This window comes from Mesoplodon densirostris, chromosome 4 (assembly GCF_025265405.1).
Source record: "Mesoplodon densirostris isolate mMesDen1 chromosome 4, mMesDen1 primary haplotype, whole genome shotgun sequence".
NCBI classification, from domain to species: domain Eukaryota; kingdom Metazoa; phylum Chordata; class Mammalia; order Artiodactyla; family Ziphiidae; genus Mesoplodon; species Mesoplodon densirostris.
Genome location: NC_082664.1, coordinates 21,134,258 through 21,146,970, shown reverse-complemented (window position 1 = coordinate 21,146,970; position 12,713 = coordinate 21,134,258). Strand labels below are relative to the sequence as shown.

The 12,713-nt window shown below is 33.8% G+C and overlaps 1 pseudogene; it reads right to left on the bottom strand.

The window, feature by feature from the left end:
* Positions 1 to 4,521: 4,521 nt before the first annotated feature.
* LOC132489036 (large ribosomal subunit protein uL6-like) lies at positions 4,522 to 5,095 on the bottom strand (annotated as a pseudogene).
* Positions 5,096 to 12,713: the final 7,618 nt, after the last annotated feature.

Here is a 12,713-nt window from a genome sequence, read left to right as displayed (position 1 = left end):
GCCTGCACCTCCGGACCTATGCTCCACAGCAGGAGAGGACACAACAGTGAGAGGCCCGTGTACTGGAAAAAATAAATAAATAAATAAATAAATAAAATATGGTTAATGAGATAAAGGAAACCATGTCTGAAGAACTAAAAGAAAGTATCAAAAATACTACAATTATAATGAAAAATGCAGTATGGTGATCAACAAGCAATAGACAAGAAGACAGGTCAATGGACAACAGAGAATATCAATAAAGTCAAATGTTGTTTCTTTGTAAAGATCAACAAAACTGTCCAACTATATCTAGACTGATCAAGAAAAAATAGAAAATTTTTAAATTATTAAAATAAAAAATATAAGAGGGAGTGTTACTACCCAATGTACAAATTTAAAAAAAAAGAATTTAGGTGAACAATGAACAGTAATATGCCAACAAATTAGATAACCTTATTAAAATGGGCAAATTCCTAGAAAGACACAAACTACCAAAACTGACACAAGAAGAAATAGAAAATCTGAATAGGCTCCTAACAAGTAAAGAGCTTGCATTTACAAAAATTAAAAACTGAAAAAAAAAACCCCCCCAAAATGTTCAAGTAGAAATGGCTTTGTTTGTGAATTCTATTAAATATTTAAAGAAGAATTTGCATCAATTCTTCACAGACTCTTAAAAAATAGAAGATGAGAGAATTCCTTACTCATCTTATGAGGCCAATGTTACCATGATATCAAAACCTGTCAAAGACATTAGAAGAAAAGAAGCTACAACATAATATCACTTATGCATATAGATGCAAAACTTTTTGACAAAGTACTAGCAGATTGAATCCAACTGCATATTAAAAGGATTATATAGCATACCCAAATGGGATTTATTCCAGAAATATAAGGTTGGTATAATATACAAAAATTAATCAATGTAATAAACTATATAAATAAAATAAAGAACAAAAACAATTGAAGAAACTTAACCATCTCAATAGATGCAGAAAACTCATTTGACAAGACCAACATCCCTTCATCATAAAAACAGTCAGCAAACTAGGAATAGAAGTTTAGTTCTTCTACACAGTCAAATGCACCAATGATAAATCCACAGCTGACATTACACTTAATTATGAAAGAGTAAAAACTTTCTCCCTAAGATCAAGAACAACACAAGGATGTCTGCTCTTGTTATTTCTATTGAACATTGTATTGGTGGTTGTAGCCAAGGCAATTAGGGAAGAAAATGAAATAAAAGGCCTCTAGATGGAAAAGGAAGAAATAAATGATCTCTTTTCACAGATGTCATAATCTTATAGAGAAAATGCTAAGAAACACACACACACACACACACACATACAAACACACACACATACCATACAGTTAGAGACAATAATTGAAGACAGCCAGATTCCAGGTTATAAGATCAGTATACAAAGATGCATGGTATTTTATACACTCACAATGAACAACTGAAAGTGGAATCAAGAAAACAGCTTGAATAAAAATATGATCAAAAACAAAATATGTAGGAATGAATTTATCTGAAGTGCAAGATGTATGCAATGATATATACAGAAATTTGTGAAAATAAATTAAAGCAAACATAAATAAATAGAATGACATCTGTGTTCATGGATTGGAAGACTTAATGCAGTTAAGATGGAAATACTCTCCAAATTGATGTATAGATTCAACATAATCCCTATCAAAATGCCAATGAGGGATTTCCCTGGTGGCACAGACATTAAGAATCTGCCTGCCAAGGCAGGGGACACGGGTTCGAGCCCTGGTCCGGGAAGAATCCAAATGCTGTGGAGCAACTAAGCCCATGCACCACAACTGCTGAGCTTGTTTTCTAGAGCCACAACTACTGAGCCTGCATGTCACAACTACTGAAGCCCAGGTGCCTAGAGCCCATGATCCACAACAAGAGAAGCCACCTCACTGCAACAAAGAGTAGCCCCCACTCACCACAACTAGAGAAAAGCCAATGCACAGCAACAAAGACCCAATGCAGCCAATAAGTAAATAACTTTATTTTAAAAAATGCCAATGACTTCTTTTTAAATAGACATGTTTATTCTAAAATTCATATGGATTAGTAAGTTTGCCAGAATAGCCAAAACAATCTTCAAAAAAAAGAATAGAGAGAACTCAGAATACTTAAAAATTTACCACATAGCCTTGATAATTAAGACATGTGGTATTAGCATAAGTATGGGAACACAGAACAATAGAATTGAATTAGGGATGTAGAAATAAATACATATTTATTGACATTTCATTTAAGAAAAGAGTGCTGAGAACATTCAATGCAGGGAAGGAAAGCCTTTTCAACAAACGGTGCTAGAATCATTAGAAATCCACATACAAAAGAATGAATTTGGGTCCCTATTTCATGCAGAATGTACAAATTAAGTTAAAGTAAAATAGTTTTAAAAAAACTATAAAACTCATAGGAGAAAATATAGGTGTAAATCTTCGTGACTTTGAAATAGTCAGTGGTTTCTTAGATGTGACAGCAAAAGTACAAGCAAATATAGAAAAAATAGACAAATTGAACTTATCAAAGTCAAAAACTTTTATATAACAAAGGGCAGTATCAGGAAAGTGAAATGACAAACTATAGAATATAAAAATGTATATATAAATCATATATTTGATAAGAAATTAATGTCTGGGATGCGTAAGAATATTCAGAGTTCCACCATAAAAAGATAAAATAATCTAATTTAAAAATTGACAAAGTATTTTAAAAGATATTTCATCTATATCTATAACTGTATCTATATGTATATCTATATATGGATGGTCAATAGGCACATGAAACAATGTTTGAAGTCATTAACCATCAGTGAAATGCAAATCAAAATCACACTGAGATACCACTTCACATTTACTAAAATAGCTATAATCAATAAACAGAAGATAATAAGTGTTGGTGAGGATGTGGAGAAATTGAAACACTTATATATTGCTGGTAGGAATGTAAAAAGATGCAACCTTTGTTGAAAACCATTTTGGAGTTCCTCAAATAGTTAAAAATAGAGTTACCTCACAGATGTCATTCTCTAAGTCACCATAAGTAGAACATCATGGTAGATCTTAATGGGAGTAAAGCAATCAAAAGGCATGAATATTGTCCTTCAGCTAAGTGCAAGAAAGTTTGTAGGAGAAACTTTCTAGGTAACAAAGTGATATGGTCTGGCTTTAATAATGTTATAATAGAAGCACAACATTCTAGAAGTGTACCTTTCCATGTTACAGTGGATTACAATTACTGGGAGGTCTGTTTACTAACTCACTTGCAATGAAATTGTTTTTGAGCAACTATTTTTTGTTTTCAAATTGGAACAACCATATGAATTGTATAAATACTCTATCTTAATAAGTACATCTATATTGTATTTTATATATATATATATATATATATATATATATATATATATATATATATTCTATTATTCATTTGGCAGAAGTTGCATTTAAGACACAGAAATGTCAAGACACAATCTTAATTTGCCAGATCTGATAAACAGTGGAACCATAATTTTAACTCAATTTTTAGAAATCCAAAATGTCTAGAATTCCAAAATTATGGTGCCACACACAATATTGAGATGTGATTCTTGAAATCTGTTGTGTGATAACCATTTTACTTTGTATTTTCTCTTAAAAAATATTATGTCCAGATTCATGGAAACTGGGTTATATCTTCAAATTCTGGGTGCCCCGAATTTTTTTTTAAATAGAAAGTAAATAAATGCCTTTCTAGACTAATTTTGAAGATCTAATAAGTAAACTCTTTGTGAAACACAAAGTATATTGGTGTGATTTTTCTTTGTCTTTATCATCAAGGATACCACTGAGACCACAGGCTGAAGTCCTCAGACTAAAGATCAAGCAGTAAATTTTAGGCCCTAAGCATCCTGTAAAAAAAAAAAAAAAAAAAAATCCATCTCTGTATGAATCATTATCAAGCAGTCTTTGTCACACACTTGAAGTAGTATCACATTTTTTTAAATGTTATGTCATGTAAAATAGATAGATAATGGGAAGCAGCCGCATAGCACAGGGAGATCAGCTCGGTGCCTTGTGACCACCTAGAGGGGTGGGATAGGGAGGGTGGGAGGGAGGGAGACGCAAGAGGGAAGAGATATGGGAACATATGTGTATGTATAACTGATTCACTTTGTTATAAAGCAGAAACTAACACACCATTGTAAAGCAATTATACTCCAATTAAGATGTTAAAAATAAATAAATAAAATGTTATGACAACTGGTGTTTGAGCATGTGATTGCACAAAGCCAGCTTAGTCGCTGGATATTTTTGCTCCCTGAAATGGCCTTTCTAATCTTTAGAGCAGAACTTTTGCCTCTGTCTGTGTTTAATAATATATTAAGCATTAAATGTACAAGTATAGCATAAACACATTAGTATTTTTTTTCAATACCTGGCTTTTCTTGCATCTTTAAAATATTACAAATAAGTCTGAGGCATTATCTACCATCTTGCTCTTTCTGTAGCTGGAAAACTTAGATTTTATTTATAACCCTGATGAACTGTTCCATTTTCAGAAATGTAGATACCATTCAAAATTTATCTGATATCTTTGCTTTTAACTCTTAGAGGTTGCTGTGTCAAAGCAGTTAAAATTGATAGAAGTTCAGTGTTGTTTCCTTCAAGAATTAACTCATCTTAAAAAAAATCAATTCATCTTTTTAGTCATGAGATACTGAACAAGCAACTCCGGGCTTCATCCAAGTCCAGTAGATGTATTCTTTGCCAAAGAAATTTTGGATTTCATCAAGATACCCATTCTCCTGAAGAACGACATTGATGGTGAAATTGGCATGCACAGACCTCATCTTAGAATAGACCAACACCCTTGGTCATGTTCTGTACATGACTACAGATAGTGCAGATGGAAACGAGTTGTTTTCTATTTCCCCACCCTTTGTAGCCTGGAGCCTCTTTTTCTTTCCAAGGAGATTGAGTTCTACATTGATGTGATTGAAGTCCTTCCACAGGGTGCCTCTGAAACTGTGCATCCTTTCAGAGTGATGTTGACATCATCTGGAATGTGGACAGTCTTAATCCTGAGAACAGTCTTCATTCTTGCAAAAGAAGCAACAAAGAATCTCATTCATATTTTTTAACTGCCCTGAATTCCATATTCTTAAGTACCTGTACTCATTTCCTTGTCAAAGAAATATTATTTTGCCATGTGTGTCTTTCCACACAGAAATTATTTTGTTACCTAATTTTTAATTGGTAGTATCTCAATAGCTACTTTCAAATACTTTCAAACTCTCTTAATCCTAGACTTGTAAGAGTTTCTTAAGCTGTTATAAATAGAAAAATATATACAGCTAGAATTTAAATCTGAAGCTATCATAGCCCTATGGGTAGAGGCATAGTTAAAAGTGAGTGGCATGAAAAGTAACTTAAATAGCATCATGAACCGTTCAAATTTAATAGGGGACAGGTTCAAGAAGGATTCTTTTTTTCCCCTTAAATCATGCTCAATACATTAGGTGTTCTTCACTAAAATATCAATTAAATGCATAGACTGAGTACTGTGGAGCTGCCCAGATCAATTGCATGTAGGTCCATCACTGAGCAACCATCAATAAAGCAATGAAAGCTGAAATATATTCTGTTTACAACTTCTTGTTTCCAGTATGCTAGGAAGTAACTGTAATAGCTATTCCCTTTAGCTCTGTCACTTGGAAGACTGACAGAGGAACAGTGCTTCAGGAGGAAACGTTCTCCTCATTGGATAAATTGATGAGTGGGTATTTGAAAATTAAGGCTGTAAATTGAGGAAACCTGATCAATCCTGTACCAATGATATACACTAATATTCAAAAGTCATGATGTTGGCCTCTCCAAAGAATGTTAAAAAGTTTGCAGCTGGTCACTCAGATTGAAAAGGTTTCATGAAAGGAGGTTACTATCCCCCAAATTCTTCATCTTAATTCAAACCAAAGTATACAATTATTTGGTATCAGTATTTAAAATGGTCATAATGATTGTAGCAGGCAGTGGAATGCCACAAGGATTTCCCACCTTCTGGTACCCAGGAATTTGTGAAATCTTTTCTTGATTACAAAGTGGCACCAGTGAGTTGATTCTAACCAATAGAATATGGCAAAGGCAAAAGAATGTCACACTTTTGATTAGGTTATTTTATACAGCAAAGGTGATGGGAAATCAACCCCATGATTATTTTATGAAGCAAACATACATGTTGTAAACTTCCTATTGAAAGGGTCACATGGCAAGGAATGGAGGGTAGCATAGAGGACCTGGCAGTTAGCAAAAATGTGGAGACCTCAGTCCAATAATTGCAAGAGGTTGGATTTTGCCAGCAGCCTGAGAGAACTACAAAGCCATTCTCAATTTGAACATCTAGATGAGCACATAGCCCAGCTAATACCTTGATTGCACCTTTGTGAGACCTGAGCAGAGGAGCCAGATAAATTGTGCTTGCACCTTGACCCATGGAAAATATGAAAAGATAAATGTGTGTTGTTTTAGCCTCTAAGTTTGTTATATATTATTATTATTATTATATTTTTATTATTTATGACATTGAACACACAATAACAAAGGAATAATTTCCACTTATATTGTTGATGACAAATATTTCTGATAAAATAGTGCTGTAACATCATTAACAAGTATTTATGAATGGTAAATTTGCTCTATGAAATTTCTCCTTAAGATGAGTTATTTATTTAACTGAGAGGGCATGCATTGCATAGTGCTTAAGAACATGAATTCTACATTCCTGGGATCAAATCTCAGTTCTCTACTTTCTAGCTGTGTTATCTTGAACAATTCATGCAAGCTCTCTGAGCTTCAGTTATCTCATCTAAAAAAAAAAGGATAATAATTGCATATATCTCACAGGCTTGCTATGAAGACTGAATGAGTAAAAATCATGCCATTTATATTTGTTAAATTATTGAAATAAATATTTTGGTTTTATCCAGTATAATTATACTATAAAGTGTGTTATTTCTGTCAAAATAATTAATCTTCAAAAGTGAAATAAATAACTGTACCCATTGTACCTAGAATTAATGTTAAGAATAGTACAGGCTATGAAACAAGTGAACAAAAAAATTGTAGATGCCCAAAATTGAAAGAAAATTAATTCAATGACAGAGCAAAAAGAACATTGAGAAATAGTCACAAATTCATAGCAGATAATCTCAACAGGTTACAGAAGTCAGAGAAAGAGAGAGCATGTAGAACTTGCTTTCAGAGAAAATTTGTTACATCTAGGTGAAACAAAGTTCTAAAAATAAAAGTTTTGGTTAAAAACAGCAGTAAATAATGGAAACTTTATTTAATAAGGATATGTAAACAGTAGCGAGAAGAACTAGTAAAGAAATCATTATGCTAACTGTAAATTTTAAGAGAGGCTAAAGTCATTAAAACACACTAAGGAAAGAATGACAAAGAGTGGCTCACCCAGGAACATATTTCACAAAGGTAGAACAGAGACCATACTCACTTGTTCCTTGCTGGAAAATTACTATTAACTTCTATATGATGTCACATCAGCAGTGTAAACTAAGTTTACCAATATTTTTTGTTTCTAGTTTTTATATAAATAGCGAATCTGTATATGAGTCCATCCAATATATAATCTGATTCCAGCAAATATGTTTTATTGGATTCTCAGTTAACTGATGCAATTTATCCTTTAAATCATGTTGTTCAATGGATTAGCCCATGGTTAATTTTCCTCAGACTTCTCTCTCAGGCATAAACATTTTTATTCAAGGTCCTTGTAGCTGAAGTGGGCAATGTATTCAAAACAGGTCATGTGCCTTTGCTTTAAATGGACCTTGAGTTTAGTTACTTTTTCAATGATTACTTTTGATTTAATGACCTTTTCAATGATTACATTCAATAGGTAAAATGATTGAAAAATTAGGATCCTTTGAATCAAATTCTCTTTCTTTTTCTTTTGAGTACAGAGATAAATTTAGTTTTCTATTATTAAGATAAAACAGTTACAAAATAATCAACTTTTTATGAATAAAATCTTCTGGTGAAAAATAAAAGTTAACTTAATCCATTTGATATTAATGAGGGGCAAAGTCAGATGATGAGCAAGAAGGGGGGTACTTACTGTGATCCTAAAGAAGCTTCAGATTTTGAAAATTTTCAAGTCTATATTGCTGTAATAAATCACAAAAATATAACTAACAAATCTCAGTAAACATGACCTTTTTCAAAGGATTTGTAAATATCACTGTATTTTTCCCTGTCGCTCTTCTCTAATTTAGAAAGATAAATAGAATATGAAATATTGTTCTAGTGTTGAATCAAGTAGTCATTAGTATTTAAAGTCCTAAGAATTTTTCCCCTTAAATACCCAAAACTCTCCAATAATTTTAGATATCTATCAATTAAATACTTCCTAATGTAGTAACATTATTTTTTTAATTTGTATAATGAAATATTTATTTTGAATGTTTAATGTGTCTATATATAAAACATGATATATTCTATTGTCTTAATTATCTATGTGAGACATCAGAAACAAATTTATTATTATTTTGTTTTTTGGTATGTGGGCCTCTCACTGTTGTGGCCTCTCCCGTTGCAGAGCACAGGCTCTGGACATGCAGGCTCAGTGGCCATGGCTCATAGGTCCAGCTGCTCTGCGGCATGTGGGATCTTCCTGGACCGGGGCATGAACCCATGTCCCCTGCAATGGCAGGTGGACTCCCAACCACTGAGCGACCAGAGAAGCCCAGAAACAATTTTGTGAAGTACAGAATGATAAGCAAAATTGTATATATATATATATATGCATATGTAGGTTTAAATGTTTCTATCCATACTTATCTTTTCTGTTATTTATATTTACCCTGCCATACAAATGTATCTCAATTGATGCTATTATTCCAATCTGAAATGGGGGCAATTCATGTAATATATGCCATTATGACACAATACTAAATAATAGACACAAAAAATAAATTTCCAGATAAGTGTTTCTCATAACATTATAGATACAGATGCATAGATAGATAGATGATAGATATATAGCTAGATAGATAGTGGTAGACAGATGGATAGCTATCCATTGGTAGTAAACTATTCTAGTGTTCTGTAAGTAGTCACATAATTAAATAAATAATATAGCTCTAAAAATAATTCAAAAGAGAAGTGATAAAATATTTTGCAAAAAAAAAGTGTTATCAGTGAGATAAATGTGTAAACAGAGGAGGAAATAGTTAGGTTCAACAAACTATTGTTCATTTGTTAAGCATTTATTATATGTCAATATTTCTTTTAGGGAATTGTATTAGGTATTGATGATTTTACTACTGTATATTTATAAGCATAATTTTCTACTTGTTTTTTAAATTTAGTCCCATTAATTTATAGACATACTGAATAACAGGTAAATTAAAAATGCTAAACCTAGTTAATTCCTTACTTTATTTATACCAGAAATCCTATCAAGTGATGACATTGTGCTATTCAATGCATGAGAGAAATGTTTCTTATCCCATGGAGCTTGAAATCTAACAGGTAATATTCTTCTGAATTTTAAATCATGTATTCATTTATTTATTCATTAAAAATACTTATAAATAATTGAGGGAGAGAAACTTTTAATTCTGATATATTTTAAAGGACATGGAAATATTTTCAACATGGTCACTTATGACCAATCCTCACACTTGAAATAGGAAATGTGGGCAATTGTGGTGATATACACATATAGATGGATGGATAGATATAAGGATGTTAAGATATTTGTTTTTACTATTCTTCGAGGTCTGTATTTTCTGATATACATTTATGGCATTGTATGCACAATTAAATGATGCTTCAATAACAGTAAAAGGGGATGTTAATTGAGGAAGACAGTATCAGGTTGTTGCTTATCTATTTAAATGAGGACGAGGTAGAAGGTAATGTTTAATCCTTGTGTATTGCTCTCTTTACTCTGAAAATTTTATTATGACTTCACTGGGAAAAATGAGATAGAAAATACATGTCAAATTGTGCATATTAAATTTGAGAGGACAAAAGGTGATTTGCTTGAGGTGTGACATTAACATAAGTCCCAGGCCATGGGCTGATGGCCCCTGTACCAGATCAAGAATAATGACAGCAAGCAGCAGCATGGCCAGCAGAACCAGCACCTTGGTGCGCCTCACACTGAAGTAGCATTGCTCTCCCCCTTGCCCAGAAGGTCATGGAGATAAAGAAGACAGGAAAAAGGATAGAAAAGGACCAGCCAGCACAATAACAGGAGCACAGTTTTCAGCTAACAGAGTTTTGGTGATCCAGCCGGGGGTCAGGCCTGAGCCTCTGAGTGGAAGAGCTGAGTTCAGGACATTGGACCACCAGCAAGCTCCTGGCTCCAGGTAATATTAATTGACAAGAGCTCTCACAGAGATCTCCATTTCAATGTTAAGACCCAGCTCCACTCAATGAACAGCAAGGTCCACTGCTGAACACCCCATGAAAAAAAAATTGCAAAACAGGAACACAAACACACCCATTAGCAGAGAAGCTACCTAAAATCATAATAAGTTCACAGACACCACAAAACAAACTACCAGATATGGTCCTGCACACCAGAAAGACAAGATCCAGCCTCATCCACAAGAACACAGGCACCAATACCTTCCACCAGGAAGCTTACACAACCCACTGAACCAACCTTACCCACTGGAGGCAGACACTAAAAACAATGGGGACTATGAACCAGAAGCCTGTGAAAAAGGAGACTGCAAACACAGTAAGTTAGGCAAAATGAGAAGACAGAGAAATACACAAAAGATGAAGGAGCAAAGTAAAAACTCATGAGAGCAAACAAATGAAGAGGAAATAGGCAGTCTACCTGAAAAAGAATTCAGAGTAATGATAGTAAAGATGATCCAAAAACTTGGAAATAAAATGGAGAAAATACAACAATGTTTAACAAGGACCTAGAAGAACTAAAGAGTAAACAAACAATGATGGACAATGCAATAAATGAAACTAAAGATTCTCTAGAAGGAATCAGTAGCAGAATAACTGAGACAGAAGAATGAATAAGTGACCTGGAAAATAAGTAGTGGAAATAACTACCACAGAGCAGAATAAAGAAGAAAGAATGAAAAGAATTGAGGGGAGTCTCAGACACCTCTGGGACAATATTAAATGTACGAACATTCAATTTATAGGGGTCCCAGAAGAAGAAGAGGAAAAAAAAGGGACTGAGAAAATATTTGAAGAGATTATTGTTGAAAACTTCCCTAATATGGGAAAACAAATAGACAATTAGGTCCAGGAAGTGCAGAGCGTCCCATACAGGATAAAACTAAGGAGAAACACACCAAGACACATCATAATCAAATTATCAAAAATTAAAAACAAAGAAAAAAGATTAAAAGCAGTGAGGGAAAAGCAACAAATAACATACAAGGGAATCCCCATAAGGTTAGCAGCTGATCTTTCAGCAGAAACTTTGCAAGCCACAAGGGAATGGCAAGACATATTTAAAGTGATGAAAGGGAAAAACCTTCAACCAAGATTACTCTACCCAGCTAGGATCTCATTCAGTTCGATGGAGAAATTAAAAACTTTACAGACAAGCAAAGGCTCAGAGAATTCAGCACCACCAAACCAGCTTCAAAACAAATACTGAAGGAACTTCTCTAGGCAGGACACACAAGATAAGGAAAAGACCTACAATAACAAACCCAAAACAATTAAGAAAATGGTAATAGGAACATACATACTGATAATTACCTTAAATGTAAATGGCTTAAGTGCTCCAACCAAAAGACATAGACTGGTTGAATGGATACAAAACAAGACCTGTATATATGCTGTCTACAAGTGACCCACTTCAGACCTAGGGACACATACAGACTGAAAGTGAGGAAATGGAAAAAGATATTCCATGCAAATGGAAATCAAAAGAAAGCTGGAGTAGCAATACTCATATTAGACAAAATAGACTTTAAAATAAAGACTATTGCAAGAGACAAAGAAGGACACTACATAATGAGGAAGGGATCATTCCAAGAAGAAGATATAACAATTGTAAATATTTATGCACCCAACATAGGAACACCTCAATACATAAGGCAAATTCTAAGAGCCATAAAAGGGGAAGTCAACAGTAATACAATAATAGTGGGGGGGGGTTCCCTGGTTGTTCAGTGATTAAGAATCCACCTGCCAATGCAGGAGACATGGGTTTGAGCCCTGGTCCCACATGCCAAAGACCAAGTAAGCAAATGAGCCACAATTACTGAGACTGCACTCTAGACCCCTCAAGCCACAACTGCTGAAACTGTGTGCCACAACTACTAAAGCCCATGTGCCTAGAGCCTCTGCTCCACAACAAGAAAAGTCACAGCAATGAGAAGCCTGTGCAACTCAACGAAGAGTAACCCCCACTTGCTGCAACTAGAGAAAACCTCTGTGCAACAATGAAGACTCAACACAGCCTAAAATAAATAAATTAAAAAATAATAATAATAGTAAGGGACTTTAACACCCTACTTTCACCAATGGACAGATCATCCAAAATGAAGAAAACAAGGAAACACAGCTTTAAATGACACATTAAACAAGATGGACTTAATTGATATTTATAGAACATTCCATCCAAAAACAACAGAATGTACTTTCTTCTCAAGTGCTCATGGAACACTCTCCAGGATAGATCATATCTTGGGTAAGAAGTCAAG